General features: G+C 33.3%; 1 protein-coding gene across 6 annotated transcripts in view; it reads right to left on the reverse strand.

Moving 5' to 3' along the window:
- LOC145276816 (putative G-protein coupled receptor 139) overlaps positions 1-25,840 on the reverse strand; it is a 715,998-nt gene that overhangs the window by 524,851 nt on the left and 165,307 nt on the right. For 5 of the 6 annotated variants that reach the window (XM_080128150.1, XM_080128155.1, XM_080128151.1 and 2 more), the window contains one exon: positions 16,473-16,660. The exons of the other annotated variant lie outside the window; for it this stretch is intronic. The gene's annotated coding sequence lies outside the window, so the exon portion shown is untranslated. The remainder of the gene's footprint in view (positions 1-16,472; positions 16,661-25,840) is intronic. 6 annotated transcript variants of the gene reach the window in all.

Below are 25,840 nucleotides of genomic sequence, written 5' to 3' on the forward strand. Positions count from 1 at the left end.
AAACGTTTTTCTGGCACATGCTCCTCCGAGTTGCTGCTGCACTAATGATTCAGCGCTTTACAAATTTTGCTGTGGAGATATTTGGACACTAAATTCTGTCGCATTATATAATAACCGTGCTCTAGTTGTTGAGCCTAAAGAGAAGTAAGTTTTACTGCAGAAATATTTAGTGGTTCTATGTTTCGGTTAGTGCAAGTGAAATATAAAGATACATTTTTCTAACAAGTTTCATTGTGTACTTTTTATATATATATATATATATATATATATATATATATATATATATATATATATATATATATATATATATATGGCTACCTTCAGTTCTAACAGACTATGGGTACCCAACTGTGAGGGTACCTGCGCGTGAAGTTATTGTGGCAAGAGTTTCGCCATATCACACCACATCTCTCCTGAGACGGCATTGTTGAACATCAGTGGCAAGTGGAGGTTCAGAACGACTGGAAACAATGCTGAGATAAGCAGAAAACCTAGAACTGCCAAATGGCTCCTCACCTGGTATTAGCCAGGCTCAACGTTGTTTACTTCGGTGATCTGACGAGAACCAGTGTGGCAACGTTATTATTCCATATATATATATATATATATATATATATATGTGTGTGTGTGTGTGTGTGTGTGTGTGTGTGTGTGTGCATACGTGCGTGTGCGTGTGCTATTATTTATATACCATCCGCGATCGAATGGTTTTGAATATTATAGTAACATGAGAAAAATCTCCATCAGCAGATTGCTTTTACGATCTTGTGAATGTGAAGAATGGGACAGGCTTATGGCATGAATGCTTGACTAAATCTCTACAGATTCTACTTCGCGTTTGTCTCTGTATCATTAAGCAGAACCTGTAGATCTAGGCTTTTTGGCCGACTTAAGATCGCGTTACTTCAAGCATTATATCCTTGGACAAATATAGAATGACATATATTCAGAGGAATTCTTCCAAATGAGAAATTATGTTTAATATACTAAACTTGAGCTGGATACTTGCCCGCGAATTAAGTGAAACTTGGCTCCACTGACTAAATAAACAAATTCTATACTATAATTTCGCATTGCGTTAGTAATCTCATTTGATAGAAAAAGGTAAAATTATTACAAATAGCAAATAATTTAGAATTAATATACTATTAATGGAAAAGTAGTATCAGTTCCTATCTCAGTTTGATATAATTGGCTTGACTGTTATTTGTATTGATTTTACCATAGGATTAACCGCTTATAAATGGCCAAATTCAACCAAAGTATAAAGAATAAGTTATAATTGAAGAGAAAAAATGTGATGATCGACTTATATAAAAAAGACGGTTCAACAAGAATACATTTACACGGGACTTGTAAACTACCACAGTCAATCGGAATTCAGCTGCATAGAATTATCTTTTACGGAAAGTTTTACGACAGAAACATTGCTCGTCTAATCAGAAATTTTCATTTTTGCGTTTCATTTATTTCACGCGAGTCATTCAAAAGTATTAATACGTTCTATATAAAAAAAAAAGATTGGAGGGGAAAACCGGCGGCATTATACATTTCGACTGCATCATAATTCTTTGACGCATTTCAATTTTGATATCTAATTAAGACACATTATAAAAACAAAAACATGTTTCGATTTTTTTCTAATAAATTGGCAAGGCAAAAATATGAATACGAGGGGCGTGCAATACGTAATGTCCCTGACCCACGTTCAGTTGCCTGATCTAGCTGAAAGTCTGCATGTTCAATGATTTATATCTCTAGGGGTTATGTGGCAAATTACACCTCTGAACTAATTGTGGTTTCTGTTTTACAGGTGTTTGATCTGAGTCAGGTGTGAAATGGAGCCTGTTGAATGTCGAGCAGTGATCAACACAGGAGTCTTTTGATGAAATGAAAGAACTCATGGTGACAATGCCCATCATATGATCTTTTAAAACGCTGGCATCGTGAATTCAAACATGGCCGGAAGTCTGTGGAAACAGTTTCCAGACCTGGTCCCCCCCCCTTTGGCCATTGATGAGGCATCTGTCAGTCAAGTTGAGGCTACCATTTTGGAAGATCGGCGCATTACTATCCGCCAAATAACCCAAGATGTCAAGATTAATATCCAAAGTCTTTGGAAACTATCATTCATGACCATTTGCATAAGCATAAGATGACTGCCAGATGGATTCCCAGGTTGCTTACACTATTCCAGAAGCGATAACGCGTCGAGTGCTCGAGGATGAATTTGGAGATGTGCCAAGAAAATGAGTCAAAGTTTTTTCAAATAACTGATTACACAGGATGAAACCTGGGTCCATCACTATGATCCGGAGACCAAAGCCCAGTCAATGCAGTGGAATCACTTGAACTTACCACCTCCAAAGGAGGCAAGGGTGTAGCCCTCTGCTGGCAAGGTCATGCTCACAGTCTTCTGGGACCAGGACGGAGTAGTGATGACAGATTTCCTGGCAAAGGGTACCATAATTACAGGAGCCTATTATGCTTCACTTTTGAGGAAATTAAGGGAAGCTATTAAAATCAAGAGGCGGGGCAAGATCAGCAAAGGTACCCTCCTCCTGCAGGAAAACGCTCCGGTTCACAACTAACATGTCGCCATATCAGAAGCACGGGCATGTGGTTATAGAAACTTCCCATTCCTCCCTACTCCCCTGACCTTGCACCCTCTGACTTTCAACTCTTCAGAGCCATGAAGTTGTTTTTAAAGGAAAGCGTTTCCCAGATGATGCAGTCTTGATTTCTGAAGTGATGGAGAACAAACCTGGGCTGTTCTAAAAAATGATCTCATAAGCAGCATCAAACGATGGGAGAAATGCATTACTCTGGGTGGTTCGCATGTAGAGAAAGACTAATAACTGTGCCAAGTCTCGTTGCTCTACTGCTATGGGAAGTTGGTCAGGGGCATTACTTATTGCACGCCCCTCGTTTCACACGTAGAATTAAAGTCTAAGTTCCGGAGGATTCTCTCTCTTAAAAATGGTAACATTGAAAATGAAATATCTACATCCGACATAATACTATTTTACAACATTATATATATATATATATATATATATATATATATATATATATATATATGTGTGTGTGTGTGGGGGGGTGGCTTCCTTCAGTCTTGCTAGACTATGGATACGCACTGTATGGGGGCCTGTGAAATTTGTGTGGCAAGGTTTGAGCAATCTCCAACTATTCCTTTCCTGAGTCAACATGATTGCATACGAGTGGCAAATTTAGGTACAGGACGAATGGAAATAATGCCGAGATGAGCAGAGGGCACACACAGCGCCTAGAATTCCAAAATCATCACACCTCTGGAACTATCCAGGTTCAACGTTGCTTAACTTCGGTGATCTGGCGAGAACCAATGTGTCAACGTGATTATGTCGTATATATATATATATATATATATATATATATATATATATATATATATTAAAAGCGAAGTGGGGCATTTTTCTTTTAAACCTTGTAAAAAAATATCGACTATAATGTAAAAAGAAACAGTATCGACTAAAAGTAATAAAAATAAATTGAAAAAGAAGATCGACTAAAAGGGGGAGAAAGAGAAAAGAAAAGGGGGAACGGTGAAGAAACTTGAAGTACTTTTCGCCGACTGTCTTCAGAAGTAAATGTCGGAAGAAGTAATGTTGGCATGAAGTAATTTCTATGAGGGGGGCACCGCGTAGAAATTATCCTGGTGGCGCCTGTTTAAACACGTTCAACGAACGTATGTGGTCCATCTGTTTGCAAAGAACATGTCTGCAACAGTTTCTTGTAAGGGCCTCCAAGAATCCGAGATGTTGAACAGACCTAGCCCTGTGCAAAATAGAGAACCACTCCGGTGTGTACTCACTCGCACATTTATTTGAACTGGTCAGGTGACCACCGATCGTGGTAGCAGAAACACGTGATCGTGCAGAGGAGTCTAACCTACCCTGTCGTATATATAAAGGGACATGTTGGGAAATTCTGACCTTCAATCTGTTACTCGTTCTGACCACGTAGTCAGCTCCACACTGACACTTAAATTTTTAGACAACAAGACTATATTGAATGGTGGGCAAAACATATTTCTGAAAGGAAGAAAAGAATTTCCGAGTGGTAAAAACAGGGCGGACTAAAGTGGCGGGGAAATAATTATGGGTCTGGTGAACACTCTTTTTTGATGATGTTATCACCTGCTTAACCCAACCATGGCAACTTTAGGTGAATCGGACACCGCGAAGGGCCTATGAATCTATTAGTATTAATGTCCCCGACCTTGTTAGAAATTATCTTACTAACAATATGTCGGGGGTAGCCATTATCAAGAAAGATATTAAGTAGTTTTTCTAATTCAGCATCTAACTTAGAGTTCGAGCAAATCATAAGTGCACGGTGGGTAAGAGCTTTAATGAGATTGATCTTCATCTTAAGGGAAGTAAAATAGTTCCACTTAATGTAAAGACCTGTAAAGGTAGGTTTTCTGTAGATATCAGTCTCAAAGCAACGCTTCGTATAATCTTTGGATACCATGACATCTAAAAATGGTAAGGAATGATCGCATTCCATAGTGAATGGGTGAGCTGGATGTAAGCTATTTAAGTCATCAACAAATATTACAGAGTCGTCATGTGAAGAGAAACAGGCAAAAGTATCATCGACGTAACGCGTGTAAAAAGACGGCGGGGAGATCTTAGTAAAAAGACGATCTTCCCAAAAACCTACGAAAATGTAAGCCAAAATGGGACCTAAGGGGCTACCCATCGAAATGCCATCTACTTGTCGGTAAATCAGGTTGTGAAAACTAAAGGAAACAGCTTTCGTGGCTAATTCCATCAGCTCAACAAACAACGGTTCTTGGAAGGGGGACACGATTTATGGCCACGATATAGGTAGCCACTACAAATGTCAATAATTTCGCCCAAGGGGACATTTGTGAACAAACTACAAATATCACAACACACAAGATAATTATTAGAACTATTCAGTTCTAAGTCTCGGATACGGGAAGGAAATTCCAAAGAATCCAAAACAAAATGGCTCGAATAATGTTTTGAAACTGGCTGTAAGATCTCTACAAGCCATTTAGCTAATTTATGCTGCGCCGAACCGACCATCGACAAAATAGGACGAAGGGGGGGGGGGCGTCTACCTTATGAATTTTCGGTAATCCGTACATGCGTGGTCTTTGTGATCCCACTGGTCTAATTCTGCGGTATACCTCGTTTAGATTAAAATTACGCTTCTTGAGGTGAAGAAAATATATCTGGAGCTTAACTTCCATTTTAAAGGCATATTTTCTTTTTATAATATAGTCGATCTTTTTTTATAAGGTTTAAAAAAAAGGCCCCACTTCGCTTTTAAACTATTACAATTCTGTTGTACTTCGAATTTAATATATATATATATATATATATATATATATATATAAGTGAACGTGTGTGTGTGTGTGTGTGTGTACATTTCCCTACGCAATAACTCTACAGACTCGAAACTTGATATAAAGTGTACTGAGAGTTGGGGCAATCGTTGTGATCAATTTTCGACCAGAAATTTGTCTGTTCAGGTGTCAAAGTTCAACGATTTGACCTTTGAGAACTATACCAAACTCCTCCGACAATTTGGGGTCTAAACACTTAAAATTTTAGAAAAAGGTTCCTTGCACATGGATCTAACTTAAGAACTTGATTACAACCGAAAACAGTACATTTTAAGGGGCCATAATAGGAGTTAACTTTAAAACGATTGACTTTTTGTTTTTTGCTCAGCATACACCTCCAAACACCCGGGCAACGCCGAGAACCCATGCTAGTATATCTATAAAAGTGAACCTGTCTATCTGTTTGTGTGTCTGTGTAAATTTTGCTTCGCAATAAATCTGTTAATTTTTAGTTTACACACTCAAAAATTTATATACAAGGTATTGAGGTTTAGGGCAACGTTGTGATCCGTATTCGGCCAGAAATGTGGCTGTTAAGGGGACAAAGTTCAACGATTTGACCTTTGAGAACTCTACCAAACTCCTCCGACAATTTGGGGTCTAAACACTTTAAATTTTAGACATAGGTTCCTTGGACAGTGATCTAACTTAATAACTCGATTTGAACACAAAAAATAAATATATAGGGGTCATAATAGGGATAAAATTTAAAGCAATTGCCCTTTTTTTGTTTTTGTTTTTTTGCTCAGCATACACCGCAAAACACCCAGGCAACGCCGGGCTGAAATGCTAGTCTATCTATATATCCTTGAAAGGAAGGTGTGTCTGTGTGTGTGCTTTTGTGTGTGTCTGTGTATATTTTCCTACGCAATAACTCTGTCAATTTTTAGTCTACAGACTCGAAATTTGAAATACAGATTACTGAGAATTGGGAAAATCGATGTGATCCGTTTTTGGCGAGAAATTTGGCGATTAAGGGGGAAAATTTCAACGAATTGATATTTGAGAACTCTACCAAACTCCTCCGACAATTTTGGGTCTACACACTTGAAATTTAGATATAGTTTCGTTCGACCGAGATCTAACTTATTAACTTAGTTTGAGCCCAAGACAATAAATTTTAAGGGGTCAGAATAGGGGTCAAAGTTTAAAAAGATTGACCGCTTTTTTTTTTTTTTGCTCAACATAAACTTCCAAATACGCGGACAACGCCGGGCACCCATACTAATATATATATATATATATATATATATATATATATATATATATATATATATATATATATATATATATTCCGACGAGAGAAAAAATGTATATTTAAATAAGATGGTCACCAACAATTGTTATGTATTTTTTAACATTATTTTATTATATCGTGTTTTGATTTTTCATATAAAAAGGTATAATATTTGGATCATTGTAATAATGTTTTAAAAATAATTGAAATAGCTTTTTACGCGTTTAAGACGTTCTGTGTTGCGTCCTATTCAGAAACCCGCGAAGACACCGCTCGTGAACATGTAACCAAAATGGACTGCGAAAATGCTGTTATACATTCTGTACACATTTTAAATATATTTTAGATATTTTACACCTTGAATAATTTCTTAGCTAAATATGACAGCTTTTTATATGAAAAATCAAAACAAGGAATAATAAAATAATTTAAAAAAATACATCGCAATTGTTGGTGACCTTTCTTATTTAAATATATATATATATATATATATATATATATATATATATATGGATACTTCATTTACTCACATAAAATTAATATACGAAAGTATAGATTTATGCGCAAACTTTAAGTATTTTATTCAAAAGTGCTCAATACGTAGGTAGAGCTAGTTAGCAATTTATAAAATATGTATGGCAATTAAGCTACACTGAATATTCGGCGTTTCCCCCACTCTAGGATTCGTCAGGCTTATGCGCATAAGCCTGAAGAATCCTTGAGTGGATGAAACACCGAATGTTCAGTGTAGCTTAATCGCCATATATATTTTATAATTTAATATATATATATATATATATATATATATATATATATATATCCACACACAGACTCACACACAGACTCACACACAGATTCACACACACACACACACACACACACACATATATATATATATATATATATATATATATATATATATATATATATATATATATATATGAGAATAATAGAAATAGTATTCCGACAAAATAGAGAAATAAATGGACCACCAAGTTATAGGTTCCTCAACTTTATTACGAGACTTCTTATGGATGCATATACATCGAAGACGACGAGAATATTTCTATTTCCATATACCTTATTTTAAGCATACTGCATGCGGATGGGATCTGTAATCCATATTTCATAAATCAAACACTATAGAAATCATTAAAACATAGCCGAGAGTTGATCATTCTATTTACTGGGAGGATCACTAGTGTTTCTAACTGAAATTACTTTTATTGATGCCAGCAAGAGAATTAAAAAAAAATACTAGTTATATTTCATCAACGTCGTGCATTAATATATGATTCTATGGTCTATTTTAATTTCATAAAAACTGGAGATCTGTTGTAAGAACTCGCTCTTGTAACTAATAATTAACTTCGCCGAACTCTATGAGTTTACTAAGATTTATGACTCCATTATATGTGTGTTGACCGAAAATTTTTCGATTTTACTAGGACGATTGCTTTTTTATATGCGCTTCATGCTTTCCTTTTTTAAATATGGTTTACCTTTCGTACCCAGATCCGTGTCCGTCTTTTTCTTTAATGACACTTCCGGGGTCACACTATGATAATGAATAATTATGAAAAGGCTCAAATTTATTTATAATCTGAAGGCGACTCTAATAACACATTTTTTATATAAAAAAAACAAACAAACTAATGCAGGTCAGACATAATTATACCATGCCAAATTATATAAGAGTATACTTTTGCGTTGGAGCTCGCGATCTTTTCAGTTACTTTGATATACTCTGCCATAAAGGAACGCTGAGTGGTGTAAAGAATATTGACGCGAATTATCTGATCTGTAGTCTGTGATTTCTGACTTTTTCTGTCAGATGTTGACCTATAAATTGCGTGCCCCGTGTCAAACACGGTCATTAACATCTGTTTCTTAGTGACACGTAAACATCGCAAAGATAAAATAAGCTTTATCAACGACCCTTGGCAATACACGGTCCCTCTACAGTTTCAGAATTATTTTGATGGCTTGCAGCAAATCCCACGAGTGACCTGAATTAATCATTGTCTAGCATGATGCTGAGTTAAGAATTACTGCATTCTGATCCAGGGCATTGAGCAAATTACGATGCTGCTTCCTAGCCAGCAACTTTTTCTTAAATTAAAATGTCAATAAGATTGAGGATTTAAAATCTTCAGTAAATGTTGGTGGTAAAAATGAGGTCAATAATATTTTTATTATAGGTCCAGTTTCTGAAGCTTTAAATTTACGACGTAGTACACTCTCTCGGATTGTTTTATTCTCAGGGAGAACTTTAAAATTATCGATGATATTAAATATTCAGGTAATCTTATAATAGAAATTGCGTGTAAAAATACGAGGTGAATTATATCAGGTGCATTTTATTGTTATTTGATTTCATCCAAATAAAAAATAAATTTGACCACCCTTTAAATCCGCCAAGTAGTTAATTACTCCCTGCTGATATCGTAATATCTCACAATAAATCTGACAGATCACATTTATGAGGTAAGCTTAACCACATTACAAAATCTGTTTCATGTAAAGAAGCCTTGAACGCATAAAAATGCCATAATCGAATTCCCAGATTTTATTCCTCACACTGGCTTGCGTTGCAGCAATAAAGAGAAAATGATCAAGTTTCCATACAAATGAAATGCCGAGAAATGCATTCTCATTACAATGAAAATCCTATCGGAAATAATATATATATACATATATATATATATATATATATATATATATATATATATATATGCATAAGCTTACATGCATATACATATACACACACACATATATATATACATATATATTAATATACATACATACCAGTATATAAAAACATACACAAACGAATCTATAAAAGAACACACACATGCATATATATATATATATATATATATATATATATATATATATATATTTGTTTTGCTGTAGTTTCCTTGAGGAAAATCCACTGAGTGTTTTCCGTCTGAAAAACGTTCCAATAAAACGCATGTAGGTTAAAAAAAATATATTTATTTTTATTTATACATATATAATGTCTATATCCGTGCTTACATATTCCTCGTGCTTACAATTCATCGGAAAATAGCTGGTTGTATCTATTACAATGTAACTAGATGAGTTTAAGAATTTTTGAAACATGATTGTCTGATGAAAACTAAAAATTAAAGCATTCTATTAACCTCGAAACCAACAACACTAGGAAATACCTAGAACCATAGTATAATATTTGTTCCAACAAATCGCTCTCTCCTCAGTCAGTGGAGGAGAACCCCCTGATGACTGAGACTAATATCATCCCTTCTCTAATCCCCCTCCAATACCTATACCACCTCCAATTCCCCCCCCTCTGGGAACAAAATCTTTCCGACACTAGGAAGCGATCTTGGGTCTGGCCATACCCACATGGGGAGACAAATAAATAGAAACATTAAAAAAATCCCCATACATATTTTTAAATACACCCCTCTATCGAAACAGACATAATATAAGGAATACCCGAAAAGACTGAAACGAAAAATCACAATAGTAAAATCCAAGAATCCAAAAAATAAATATCAAAATAGAATGAAACCATGCCTACCCTTATTTAAGAAGAGCTGATCCCCCCTCCTCACACATACACATTAGTAACGACCTTGGATCACAGTCACCTTCCTAGGGAGGCAAATAACATCATAATACTATAACACAGTACACACATTCTCAAACCAATAAAAGAAAACGCACACACACACATACACACACACACACCCTACCCTAAAGGAAAAAGGAAAAAAACACAAGCAGAAAGAGAGAGTGACTACAGCCCAGGTCAGCGGCCTCGACAAACCCAATAAAAGAGTAGTAAAAATTGAACATGGCAATGAATAATAGACACTTACACGCCTCAACCTCTTGGAAACACTTCAAATGAACTACGAAAATGCCATTTTTACATCTCCAACACATTTGAAAATAATTTCTGACGAGGACGCTTCACAGAACGTCTGAAACGCGTAAAATCGATTTCAATGATGTAAAAACATCATTACAATGATCCAAACAGAATTCTCAATGAAAAACTAAGACACGGAATAATAAAATAATGTTAAAAAATACACATTGTCGGTGACTACCCCTTTATTTAAATATACACCTTTCTTTCGTTGGAATTTCTTAACCCATTATATATATATATATATATATATATATATATATATATATATATATATATATATATATATATATATATATATAATCAACACTTATCACGGGCACTCGAGGATAAGGGTTAATGTGTGTGCATAAGTCATTGCGATTATTGCGTAGCAAATATAATTAGTGGGAAGTTTGTAAATTGGATTACTTAAGGGGACGTTTCATCAACAACTTGTTTATGTTGGACCTGAAGACAGTCAGATTATAGTCAGCTGGAAAGCAGGCACACAGAAGAGAATTCAACAGGTGTGCAGTTCTAAGAAAGAAGCTTTGTTCGTTGAATCAGCATTTAGGTTTAGCCACAGATAGAGTGTGGGAAATTGTTGATTGTGGTTTTTGCTAGACGAGTGTTTCTCGTAAAAGTTTGGCGATGGGGGCCATAGATTGAAGTCGAGTCGACGCTTGCCATTAAAATAACGATAAAGCAGAGTGTTGGAAAAAAAGTCATATAACTAAGAGTAGCTAACGTGAATTGATGTTGCGAAAAAAATACAATCTTCTTCGCGACCTTCTTCTCAGGTCTTGTAACCACAGTAACATAAAAAGAATAATGAAGACTCTTCACAAAGGAGGAAGGTTTTTATAACAATTTACCTTACTCTATTAGCATAAATAACCACAATGCTATTGTTCTTCTTGATTGTTGGAAGACCATCCTCACCTCCGGCAGCTACACTCAGGTAAGCTATGTATTATTTACCACAAGAGAGAGGCTCGCAACGTCTCTTTTGTGGGAAAGGGGTTGCTTCTTGTTTATGCCCATATTGCAGTCTAATACTTATATTTTCCCCATATTCCAGTGTAGGACATATGTGGCTTTGTCCTGTATCCATTTTTATGTTAGCATAAATCATTCGGAAATAATGTATATCGATGCTCTTTCCTTTCATTACACACGCTTCAAATCGCCAATTCTGCAGAGTTTTCGATGCAGTATTTAAGGGTCATAGTTCGTGTGACCTGTTCTTGGCTTGTTCCTGGACTGATATTAAAATTAGTTGATTTTGAAGATCATGTATGTCTAAGCACTCCCAGATGTTATTGTCCCTAAATTTAATATTCTGAAAAATTCTGGGAAGTTATATCCTAATAATTTTCATGGCGCTCCTTTACTTGATGAAGAACAGTTTTATTACTTTCCGAAGTCTATTTAATTAGACTTTATTTCTCTATATTTTCCCCACTGTAATACTAAACAAGTCTCGATTATTTTTTCTAGGTAGATACAGTCGACATATATCCTCTTTCTTATGCCTGTCATTTCACAATACTGCCTTAAAATATGAATACATATAAGGGAAGTTGCATGATTAGATTAGTTTTTATTTTCGTTCTGTTTCGTTTAAAATATTTACAAATTGATAATATTTTTGTACAAAATCGAAACGAAATTTCGTTTTCATTGACTTTACGCTTCGTAATCAATGATAATTAAATAACAACAAGAGTTTTGAAAAACGTACGAAATAAACAAAAGGTTATTATAAGGTTAAATCAAACATTGAATTTATTGATAAGGTTTCGTAATTTAACAGCATTACAATAAAAAATATTTCATAAATCAAACAGTGTATTTACATTTCATTTTATATGTACATTGTATAAGCATTAATTACATTTTAAAGATGTCTTATTATAATTTTTAAAAGAACTAAGAGCACTAACAAAACGAAACTAACGAAATATTATTTTTTGTAAAATTTCGCTAAAGCAGTTTGGACTCCCAGGCTCCTCTTGGCTATGCTATTGTTTATCTTGAAGTTTTCTATCATCCCTATCCATTTAGGCTCGTTTATTATCGTCTGATGAAACCTGGGAGGATGTTCCTCTTGTTAAGTATTATAGCAGTTTAATATTATTCTAATTGTTTAAAAAAAATCAAAGTATTTAGTAATGAGAGTGTGTGCAGTTTAGTAATGATTTTAATGTGTCTTTTGCAATTGGAATGTGTGCCACGTTGCATGCATAATAATTAAAAGGGTGAAGCGTACCTACATCACGAAGAAAATTAAAGTAAGGTTGTTGTTGTTGTTGCTGCTGTTTCTGCTCATTCTCCAACCTCTTCATGCTTTGAACGGCATTAAGAAGATATATTCCAAACTCCTCATTGAAAAACGACTATCGAAATGAATTCCCTCAACATCCCTTGTCAGGAACAGGTGGAGAGAGGCAGTGTTTTACGAATATTGAGCAACAAACAGCCGTAAAGAAATAAAAGAAATCAGATGCACAATGAAGCTCGGGTAAAGAGAGGTAAAAAATAGTAAAGTGAAAGAAGCAAAGAAGTTGGAAAAAACGTCGTCCATTTAGCTGCCGTGACCACGGTTACTTACGACGAATAAAATTAGTCATCGCAAGGTGTATTACACCTTTGGAGAGGCATCGAGCGAGTGAGCCAGAGACAAAAAGAGAAAGAGAGAGAAAGAGGAAGTTTTAGTAAGTTTTAGCAGACTTAATTTGTTGTACTTTCAATAAACGAAAACAAGGAATAATTTATCGGGGAGTTTTAAATATGGAAATATCCAAAAAAATAAAAAAAGAAAGAAAATGTGACTCATTATTTTTTGTGTATGTTTTCCTTCTAATTTGTTTAGTTGTTGTGGGTGGGTGGAAGCGATAAATCAAGTATAGATCGTGTATTGTTAGATAAGTATTTCTGCAACTGATGTAACCGTTGTCCCGTATGTAACGCGCTGATATTTATCGTTTAACATCTTTTTAAAATATGTTTTATTTTGTGGGGATGTTTTGGTGGCAGTGAGTAAAAAAATAATAAATAACAATTGAAGATGTGGTAATGTTGACTGGTTACTTACCGGCCTCCTCGACTAAAAATAGTGTGTTTCAACGTTTTATTAGAAAGCTGTAAGTTATTTGATGGAACCCTATCTGTAGAAAATAGAAACTAAGCTAATTATGTGTTTTTTTTTTATTACTGCAATACTAGGTAGTAATTATTTCACGTTTTACCGCAACAAAAAATAAAGTAGAAAAAAAGTTTGGAGAAAGAAATAAAGTGCATTTAAAATAATGAAACGTAACAATTCTTTTGAAGAGAAATTAACAAACAAAAAAGTGACAAAATTAAGATAAGTTACAATTCTACTTGTCCGGATAAGTTTTGGGATTTAATATGTTTTAATACGTTTATTTGGTACATCAATAGCCACCACATATAACATTTATAACTTTATAACATGGAATAATGGCATTAGGAAATATTTTGCTGAAAATTTGAATGAGATAATCGTTTTCAGCATACCTGGGAGCTTTTAAGTGTCGTTAAACTGGAAAATAAGTAAGATTTTAAAAATAATGACAACTATTTTTGTCTGTTGCTGTATTTTGTGTTTATCTAACACAATAACTACAAAAATAAAAACTATACAATTACCAGCCCCAATAAAGTGGCTATAAAGTGGGTGCTCATTTCCCATTAAAGTATTTTATAGAAAAGGGATCCCACACTTTTTAAAACTATAATATCTTCATATCTTAGACACTATATCTATCCTGTAATTTAAACCGTTAATCTCATTTTCAGCGCCCTTGAATGGTAATAATTTAAAAGACCGCAACTAAAAACATTAAACAACAATAAACATATAAGAAATTTAAAAGAAATAAAAACAAATAAAACTGTTTGAATTTGATGATAAAACAATGAGAATATATTAAAAAAAAACACGAAATGTTATCCGTAGTTATTGCTAGGCGTATGATAACTTTAGACAAGAGAGAGGGAGAGTATTATTATGGAAGTTGTTACGGGTTAAATTCGTTGTGTGTTTCCACAATAAAAATAAAGAAAACCCCGTTATCTTATATTAGCACGTATGGAATCCTTCTTAAAAAAAAAAAACGAAAAATGCAAGAAACGTGGATCATATTTTTTGTGATATAAGTAGTTTTAAATGCAGTTGATTAAAAATAATAAAGTTATCACGAGAGGTTACAAAAACATTTTTAATGGTTTCCTTCTTATTTATTTATTTATATTTGTTGTTGGATAGGGCTTATTCCATTATAGAACTTATATAGTTTAAAAGGTGTTTATAGAGTTTGATAAACTCTTAGTTCCGTAAGTAACGTGGTGACATTTACTGTTTTACAATTCACATGAATTGTTTGTTTACATTTAGTTTGGGGGTACGGCAGCGAGGCAATAAGAAAAACAAACAACAGTAGAATGTTATGCGAATCATAACTAAGTTCGATAAGTTCCGTATAGCTTAGCGCTAGTTCAGTTATTTTACTTCATACGAAAAAGCCATGTGTTTACTTTCCAAGTGCAATACTTCTTTTGCATCTTTGGACAAATACGAACCTGTGCAAAATATGCATTAAAATGTAGATTTATGGACGCTAGATATGGTAGTATAAGATTGAATTTCTCTAGCGGTAGCCGAAGACAATAATTTTTAAGTTTCGGACTGTTCGTTTAATACACGGAGTTTTCATTCTAGAATAGAGGAATTTCACATATTATCTAATCAGAAAGGCAATAACACGTCCGGGGAGACCTTATTATTTTTGCGAGTACTATGTCTATTAGTTTACGACTCATTTTCGAGGGGCGGGGTCTCAATATAAGTACCCTGTGTATAAATTTACGCGGTTAGAATGGAGACTTGTGAGGACGTAATAATTAGGGGGGTACTTCGTCTGTAGGTTATTGTGATGCTGATGATGGCACACCTAGCATTAATTTTGGTTTTTATTTTCGCGAATAAATGTTTTCTAGAGTGTCGTTCTATAGTCACATGAGATACTGGCTAATAGTATTTGCATAATAAAATTTATGAGGCATTTGTTGTTGTAAACCTACGGTATTTTTGGTCCAGAGGCGAAATCAAAATAAAATGATTAACGAAATGAAGAACATGACAAAGTACAATAAATGAGAGAGAGAAAATAAATATTTGATAGCAAACAGATTATGTGTCCTAAGAAATAATGCACTGTGATTGAGTTTTACGAATGGAATGTTTCTTGTCAAATAAATCTTATTCACGAAAATTTAATTTTATGTATGGAAAAAAGATGAAACGCAACTCTGGATATTTTCAAACACAGACCACAAACTTACCCTAGACAATGATATTTTTTGTAGTTCTATCAAAGAAAACAATGTTAGACATTTGCAATGCTTTTGTATTTATTCAAGACGTACATTTATATATCACGTCAGACGGTTATTGTAAAACGTTTATACCTTATATAGTGCAATGTATCTTAAATATCGTTGTGGTTGACGGTAGATCTGTTTTCATGGTTAATAAAGACAGAGATCGCTTCGTTGCGGGATACAAATTACATGACCAGCGGAAATTATAACTTACTGTACTGATGATATCTTAAGGACTTAACACGATGGTGTGTAAGTATTAAAACCATTATTTATAATTATGTGTATATGCATGCATTCGTATATAATATGCGGACGTCATTGCTAATGGTAATTTATCGTTTTACCAGTATGAGAATGTTAATTTAAGATGGGAGAATAAACAGTATTTTATGTTTTTCAAGTTTTTTTTTAATAAAAAACAAACGTTGATTTCATATAAGATGTCTTATTGACATAATAACACTTTAAATTAAAGAAAATTATAAAGCCCCTTTTACCTGCGTGTGCTCTTCAGGTGTGATGTTCTTCAAATTTATTTAGCTTAATGCTCCTGTTTTCTTTGACTCGAAAAGAGTTCAGTTGCCGTAGTTTATTTAGGTAGATTTTTTCTTTCCTTTTTTCCAAGGGCAACCTCAACCTGAACCACTCATGAGTATAATCCACATTAAGTCTTGCTCGAACGCATCTGTAAAAATATCACATAGTTTTTTTTTATGTATTAGATGAAATAAAATCGCAATAAACTCACATGCGTCTAAAAATAAAAATAAACAGTAGAATAACAAAACTAAACAACGCATAGCATGTACATATAGTAGAGTGCATAGTAATTTCGTTAAAATTTGTGTTGATTAATAACGTCAGTCACTTTTTTCTGTTATAAAATCCATAAAATAATGTAAAGTTATCTAACAAATAACCTACATGCTTACCTTTTGCCATTTCCTTGTAATGTTTAACTCGAATTCTCTCACATAAAAAATTACTTTTTAAAGGCTATGAATTGCATTATGTTTATTTAAATGTGACTAAAATAAGTATTTTCATGCTATTACATATATATAATTAATACATTTCTAACGAATAACAATTTTTTAAATAATATTAAGCCTTCGTTATTGAGCTTTGTATTAAAACTAGTCTTTATTCGTTTATCCATTTCTTTTCTTTTCTTTTCTTGTGTTTCTTTTTTTATTTAGTTTCTCCTGCTCTCTTAAGATAGTTATGTGTTACTTTATTTTTCTATTAATATCCGTAGTGTGTTTATATTTAATATTATTTATAAGTTTTACTTAATATTCTACTTGAATTACTTATCTATTATATCTCATGTAAGTCTTTATTTATTTGTATTATTTATATTATTCCTGCGATTATGTTTTGAATTTTCTGAGGTTCATGTTAACATCTTAAGGCGTTTTATTTTTTTAATTAACATGAGGTAACTGACGCTCATGTCGAGGGATGCCGATGGGGGCGCCCAGACAATTTTTACTGAAGCAGGAATGCCCCTCCTTTAGGGGAGCTTGCCTATTCTCCCACTTTCTTTAACTTGTGTCAAATATTGGTGATCTGGGCACCAATCTAAATATCTGCCCTCATTAGTAGACAACAATATTGCAATAACAAATATCTTTGTCTTTGGAATATATTCTTCTTGTACTACTTTGTAAAACAATATCATAGTAAAATAACAATAATGGTTAATTAGTAGTATGACGTTAAGGAGCCGATAATAAAAACTCTGATGTATAAGAAGTACAGTATAATATATCACAGATAGACCGTTGTTTCTTTCGGGTTTAATCTCTATATATAATATAAATTAGGATCCATATAATCAGGAAATAGTGCAAATCACAATGATTTTGAAATAATTCTCTATTGAGATAGGCTTTTTTTAGTTTCTTACATTCAAATGCGGAATCTTACGTTTTATTTTATCCGTTTCAAAACGTGTTTGTGAAATTCTTTTCATATGTGTCGATAACCACATCTACAGTTTTTTTTCCTATTTTAGTATTATTCTCGGTAGCACCTGAATATATTGCCTAAATCTATGTCGTTTACATTTCTTGAATACACTCCTGACTCTAGGCGTGCTAATACGTGTATCTGCTATACCTGCATCTCAATAAAATAGTTTTTGTAGTTTGGCCAAAAAAGCACTTTTCGCAGATTTTAATCGTTCCCTTTTTGTTTTCTTTTGTTTCTGTATCGTTTGACAATCATTTATTAAACAGTGCGAATATCAATGTTGGCAACATCGGCATATCCTAATTCATCGAATGTTATCTTTAAACATGCTATATATGCAAAAATTCATAAATTGCATTTTCGGTCGCTAGAACCTGTTTCCTTGAGCACTCTTTACGTGCCAATGGAACGCTTGGCCTTACCACTCTCATTGCTGGAGTTTCATCGTGTTTACTTTTTTTCAATTTCTATATTTATCCACTACACATAACATTTCCAACATTGTTAATACTTGAAATACCTACAGGATCGACATAGAATTCGTTAACTATTCTTTTTAGTAATTCTACAAAAGCAGCCACTAGGTCATCGATCATAACTACTTCATTACACATAGAATCTATCTTTAACTTTGCTTGTTTATTATTTCTTATAAATATTTTTACATCGTCACTTCACGTATTTTTTCACATTGCTAGCCGAGTATTCTCTTCGCGTTACACAATATAACTTATATTCTAATTCAATGTGCATTGCTGTAACCGTTATCTCTCCAAAGATTTTTGTGACTTATGAATTCAGGTATGTGTGTACATTAGATATAACAAAATCTTAAAAATAAAATTGTATTAAATAATCAGGTACTTCAATTATTAGCGTCGATTGTATAATTTATACGTGCTACGTATAAATGTACTACTGGACTCGAACCCCTTATGCAGGTGTATCTCATAATATGCGGAAGCTTTTGAAGAAGTAACGGATACAACCGAATAACATTGCCAAGAAGCTGATTAACCATTGTTCCGAAGAAAGGGTTTTACATGTAGATGGGATCAAAGTAAAGTAGATGATTCTACACATTCCCCTTATCTAATTGAACCCTCCATCGATGAGGGTTATCATATTTAATAGCAACAAAAACAAAGCCACTGATGATATGAGAGAATATTTGTCAGGCACAACTTCTAACATAAACGAACTAGTTGAATAAATGAATCAGGAGTTTACTTATTGATTGTGATGCTACTGTTCATTATGTTTTGTAATGCAAATTAATTACATACCTTTATATTTATAATGCTTGATTGTTTGAAGGTCTGCCGAACCAAAAACGGTTTCTATGAAACGAAAACGGAATTATGTGGTCTTTTCTAGTGCGACAATTTTATCATTCGGCCCTATTTATATATATATATATATATATATATATATATATATATATATATATATATAAAGTGGTTGAATTTTGTATTTATTTGTTTTATTAGTGATTCCGTACTAATTTTTTTTCGACCCCCCCCCCTGAGAGCGTTTATTATAATTGCCCTTTGTTTACGTTTTTCCGCCTATCTTTTTTAGGACGTATTAATTTTTTTATTTTATTTTATTTTATTTATTTATTTATTTATTTATTAAAAGTATTATTTAGTAACAACTATTACGAGACTTACTTTTATACACGTAATACTTATTAATACACACACGCACACCCCCCACCCCCCACACACACCACACACATATATATATATATACATATATATATATATATATATATATATATATATATATATCAATGGGGGCATGAAGTAACATTCTCCCAGTGTTTAAATTAATTCAATTTTTCAAGCATTTTTCAAATCGATTTTTTTAATACTTATTTTATTATTCAAACGTGTTATAATATATGGTTACAATTTGGATTAACATTTACTTTAAAGTTTCACTTCTAACTCATTTTGAAACTCAATTTCAAATAATGTTTGCAGTTTATATGACCAGCTTCTCTTGTCATTTCGTTAAATAAAACAACAGTTATAATAAAATTACTTATGTTCAAAAGTCTTCAGAGTATGTAAGGAACGTGACTGACATATTCTTTTGATTAGCCGTTGGGCTCCCACTGTACCTTTTTCAACATTGACGTTTTAGGGAGGATTTTCTTCCCGATTGACTGTTGGTTCTCATAACAACTTTTTCATTATCGACGTTTTCATAAATCATAGCGAGAATTCCGCTTGCATGCCATCGTATTAGGATTATATGAAGAGAGTTAATAAACGTAGTCCTCTTTGTCGTGTTTGGGCGGATAATCCTTCGCTTACAATGTCGCTCGTTTTTTGTTACTGGCTTTCTTTGTCCATTCTTTCTCTTTCTTTATTTAATAACGTTTGATATTTAGTTTTTTATTTAGTCAATTGTATAAGTTTGACATAATTTATTTATGGTTTGGTGGCAATGCGTATGATATCGAACATAAAAATAAAATAATATTTCAAAGCAGAGCCTTGAAAAATCATGGATTACATAGAAAAATGCGAACATGAGAAGTGATATGGTAAAGATTAAACTTAGAAAAGTTAAAAGGCGACTTATTAAAATTGGAAAAGAAAAAGATAAAATAGGCTGCTGCAGAATTAAGGATTTTAAAAAAATCAATTTAACATTTTATATAAATTCTGTAGAGTAGAAGACTTTCTGACATCTGGTAATCTCTACTGTGTAGGAGTGGAATTTTGCTGCTCGTCAGGGTTTATTGGGGGCATTTATATCGAGGGAGTACAAAGGCTTGTTGTTTGTAGGAGCACCTACCATTAAAATACTTGTAAAACAGGCAGAGGGATGCAACATTTCATCGGTGAGAGAGAGAGGCTGAAGTGTAGCTGACAGTTTGGGACCTATTAGGTTAGCGACTCTCTCCTGAACCCTCTCCAGGAGTGAGAGACTAGCAGCAGATGCCCCAGCCCAAATGTGACAACAATACTCCACACATGGACATATCTGAATTTATAAATGTATTATATTCTTTTGTTAGAATAGCTTGTCTTTTATTCTTAGTTTAAACAACTACTCCTTTTACTTTTAAAAGTAATATTTACTATATAACTTTTCATGCTTCCATTTTTCTATGTATTTTTTTGTTTTTATATTTCTCTTCACGACGTATTTTCCTACTTTTAATTGGTTGGGTTCTAATTGTTTCCACCGTTGTTGCAGATGTTTGTTTTGTTCGAATCTTGTGACGTTACATTTGAATTCATTAATATTCCTCACTAAAACACACCCCATTCCTACCAGCTTTTGCATGTATTCAAACTATTGGAAAGTTACTCACTTGAAAATAATAATTAGATTTCTTAGCGAAACAGAAATGTGTGTCCTTGCTCAGACTTATTTATTTGTGTCTGCTAAATTAATAAAAACAAAGTAAAATCAACAGACGTCTGGGTGTGTTTTTCCATGATCGAATGATGTTGATTAAGAAATAACATGTATTTGATTTTTTTTCATTTATTTTACGAACGATTTAAAAAAAAATATATGTGTCTGATATACTAGTGTTTCCTACCCCATATTCATACACCCCATTATGTTTTAAGTTCTGTTATTATTGTCATTACCAATTATAATAAAATACAATATAAGTGTGATTTGAAACTTGATTCGATGTTGTAATTAGTTCTATGTTGACCTAAATCTGTCTTGAAATTTCGAATATTGTATGCGACGTACGTTCGGGTCTTGTATTGTCCGAATAAATAACTTAACAGATTTCTGACATTTAAGGGGACGCCATATAATGGAAATTTGTCTATTTGGTTAGAAGAACAGAATACTAGGTTACATTAAACAAACCCGTAGTCTTCCAAACGTTCCCTTATAAATAATCTTTTAAGCAGTCCTATACATAGGGTTAATGATTACCAAACCAAAATTTCGATAAAATTATTGGTCAGTAAAAACAGAAATATTCATCTCTGTACCGTAACATCGCTAATGTAATTATCTATGTTGCTGCATCCACCGTTAGTATCTACCATCTTTAAATGTTCAGAAAATGTAGCAATCTTATCCCACAAATGAAAATATCCGCACTATTGCGTCCTTGTGTCTATTTACTGGCATTTTAACACTTCATTATTATTATAATTGTGGTTTATTAAAAATCTAATAAGTTCCACTATATCTGCCGTGATCCAACCTCTATCGTATATCAACAATTTTTCATCCATCTTCCTGTTTTCTGAAAAACCTGATGGAATACTCCCTTAATGGGCTCCTATCACTTTTTCCCCGCGTCCTATATATCCCCACTAAACTCGTGTAACAGTCAAATCTCACGGATTCGCTATAGTGACCTCTATATGTCGAAAACCTTTTACTCTCTCTCTCTCTCTCTCTCTCTCTCTATATATATATATATATATATATATATATATATATATATATATATATATATACAGTGATGATCATATTTATTGGCACGGTAAAATAAAAGTTAAATTTTGTCTAATAAATTCTAAAAAAGGGATTAAATTAAAGAAAATAACAAAGTAGATTATGTATTTTTAACTGGCCTTTCCGATGCAGCAATCGGATTTTAGAAAAAATAAATAACAAAGGAACAACAAACATAATTGCAAAAAACCCTTGTTCAAAATTATTGGCACGATTTATTTAATAATCAATTGTATAGCTTTTGGCCTTGATTACCTTCCTCAGTCGCTTTTCATAGTTTACAACCAAGTTGTTGCACTCTTCAGTAGTAATTTTAGCCAACTCTTCCTGACAATAATCCTCCAATTGAATAAGATTCTTAGGCTTCCTTTGCATTACCCTCAATTTTAATGTTCTCCATAAATTTTCAATTGGATTAAGGTCTGGGCTTTGTGATGGCCACTCCAAAACATTAATATGATTGTCCTCAAGCCATTTCTTAGTCAGTTTAGCCGAATGCTTTGGGTCATTATCTTGCATGAACCACCAACGACGACCAAGTGAGAGCTCTTTAGCAGAGTCTTTCAGGTTTTCATCCAATATTTTAACATAATCTTCCTTTTTTATGCTACCTGTGACCTTAACAAGTTGCCCTGGTCCAGAGGCAGCAAAGGATCCCCAAAACATCAAACTGCCTCCACCGTGCTTCACTGTGGGTATGGTGTTCTTAGGCAGGAAAGCTTCGCCAGATTTTCTGTAAATATAAGACACTTTATTATGGCCAAATAACTCTATTTTCGTTTCGTCAGTCCATAGAACACGCTTCCAGAATGCAACATCTTTATCAATATGACGTTTTGCAAAGGCTAGCCTTGCTTTCAGGTGCATAGGCTTCAATAAGGGAGTCTTTCTCGGACGACATTCTTTTAAACCAGCTATCTTCAAAACTCTACCAACTGTATGTCGAGATACATTCACTCCAGAGGTGCTCTGTTCATCAACAATCTCCCCAACAGAGATCCTTGGGTTTTGTTTTACTTGTCGAACAATTTCCCGTTCATCTCTTGGGGAAAGAATCCTTTTTCTCCCTCTACCCTCTAAACTCATAACGTGGCCTTGCGATTTGAACTTGTTTATTATGGCTCTAACAGTGGATTTGGGAAGGTTTAGCTTCTTTTAAATCTTATCATAGCCCTCCCCATTGGTATGGCATGCTACAACAAGCTTCCTGACGTCTTCGCTGTGTTCCTTAGTTTTAACCATGGCGATTGAAAATTATAATTTAGTCACTTATAATAGTTTAAATAAATCGCTATCTAAAAATTATCTGAAAAAAATTATTCACTGAATTAGCGTTAAACAAGCATAATATGGCTATAAAAAAGTTCAGAAAGCACGTAAACCGGAAATTGATTGATATTATACTGATACTAAAAGAAAAACAAAGCCGTGCCAATAATTTTGAACAAGGGTTTTTTGCAATTATGTGTGTTGTTCCTTTGTTATTTATTTTTTCTAAAATCCGATTGCTGCATCGGAAAGGCCAGTTAAAAATACATAATCTACTTTGTTAGTTTCTTTAATTTAATCCCTTTTTTAGAATTTATTAGACAAAATTTAACTTTTATTTTACCGTGCCAATAAATATGATCAGCACTGTACATACATACATATGTGTGTGTTTGTGTGTGTGTGTATATATGTGTGTGTGTGCATGAATATACAGAGAAATGCAAATTAAGATCTAAAGATTTACGTAAACATATAAAGAGTTTACAAGAAACACGGACAGGATTAAGGGTGGTAATTTCTCTCATATATCTTAGATTAATATTTAAGGTTGCGTTTTCGATTATATATATATATATATATATATATATATATATATATATATATATATATATATATATATATCAATTATTATAACATGGAAAACATTGCATATAAATCGGGTGTTATCAATTAAATTAATTTAAAGTTAAGATGAAATTCTCACAACTGCGATCATCGCTTCTATCTTGTGATTACTTTTTCCCTGTTTGATTAAAAAGTATTGAGAGATGTTTCTGCTAATATGAAAAACGTAATTTTGAGAATTTTTTTTTCAATTTCATTATTTCAAAATTACCTCCCTTAGTGTTATTTTTTCAGCCACTGCAATTTTATATTAAGGCCCAGATGCGTTTGAACATTTCATTGGTAGGAAAAGATAATTAAATCTCGAAGGGACGATGAAATTAAACGTGGTTTCATAGCGTAATATGTTGGCGGCTGTCTGTGACAATTAATTTATTGTAGCAATTTAAACCCACTCACATATATATTAATATCAAACTTCTGTTGAGGTAAAGCATGAATTCACGTGAGTTTATTGTTTGTCATAATTCATTTACTTGTCTTGATGTGATGTTTGCACATCAGAATTTTCGTACATCACACACTTTTTAAAGCAGTGTTTTTCTTCATAATACCCCGACACTTTATCTCTGTCTGTTTCATTATCTCTGTAGTATTGTCTTCCTATTTCATTCCCAACTAGATAAGTATTCTATATTTGTTCTACATAACATTTTCTCATCAAGTTTAATTTTAGTATTCTTGTTAAAGGAAAACGCATATAAACTACAACAACGAAAATTGAAATTACCTCAATATAAAATAGGCATAGAATTTATTGCGGAAAAATATATCAATTTGTTTAATCATTCACGACATTGAATACAGGCTATAATATTTAAGTCGTTGATTAATGATATTGGCTTTGTGCAATTACAATCAAGTGAAAGGTCTTACATATGGGATAGTTTATTTATCTAACAGGGATATCTTTCCGTTAATATCGTGTATTAGTTGGTGTAATCAGCTTTTTTCGAATATGTTTTCCTTACTTGATCCATTATTTTCTTATTTAAAACCTATGTGTAGTTGTCGCTAAATTTTATCTATACCTGCTTATATAGATGATGGATGCATCAGCTTCGCGCTCAGAGAAACACATATGAGTGGCGTGTGTAAAAAAAAAAATTATTAAAATTTGCATATCATAAATTACAAAAAATAACTATACAGGTAAAAATATAAAGGATGCATGCATGCATATATATATATATATTTTATTACATTTTCACCCCAAACAAGGCACATTGCCACTTTGGTGTAGGGGGCTACTATCAGGGGAAACATCTACTGGGGTACTATGTAGGGATTAGGGCAGCGAGATGTTGGTTCACGTTGTACTTGAACTTATGCATGTCAGTACAGTTGGGGAAGCAGTGACCCGGAATGGAATTCCAAAGTCTAGCAGTTCTGGGGAAGAAACTACTGGAGTAGAAGGATCTTTTACATCTAGGGATCTCTACAGTGTGGGGGTGGGATTTTGCAGCTTGTCGGGTCTGTCGAGGGTGTTCACGTCGTGGGGGCACCAGTGCTTGCAGTTCTTCAGAGCATTCAC

Source organism: Euprymna scolopes, chromosome 5 (assembly GCF_053919585.1).
Source record: "Euprymna scolopes isolate OS-2025 chromosome 5, ASM5391958v1, whole genome shotgun sequence".
Taxonomy (NCBI): domain Eukaryota; kingdom Metazoa; phylum Mollusca; class Cephalopoda; order Sepiida; family Sepiolidae; genus Euprymna; species Euprymna scolopes.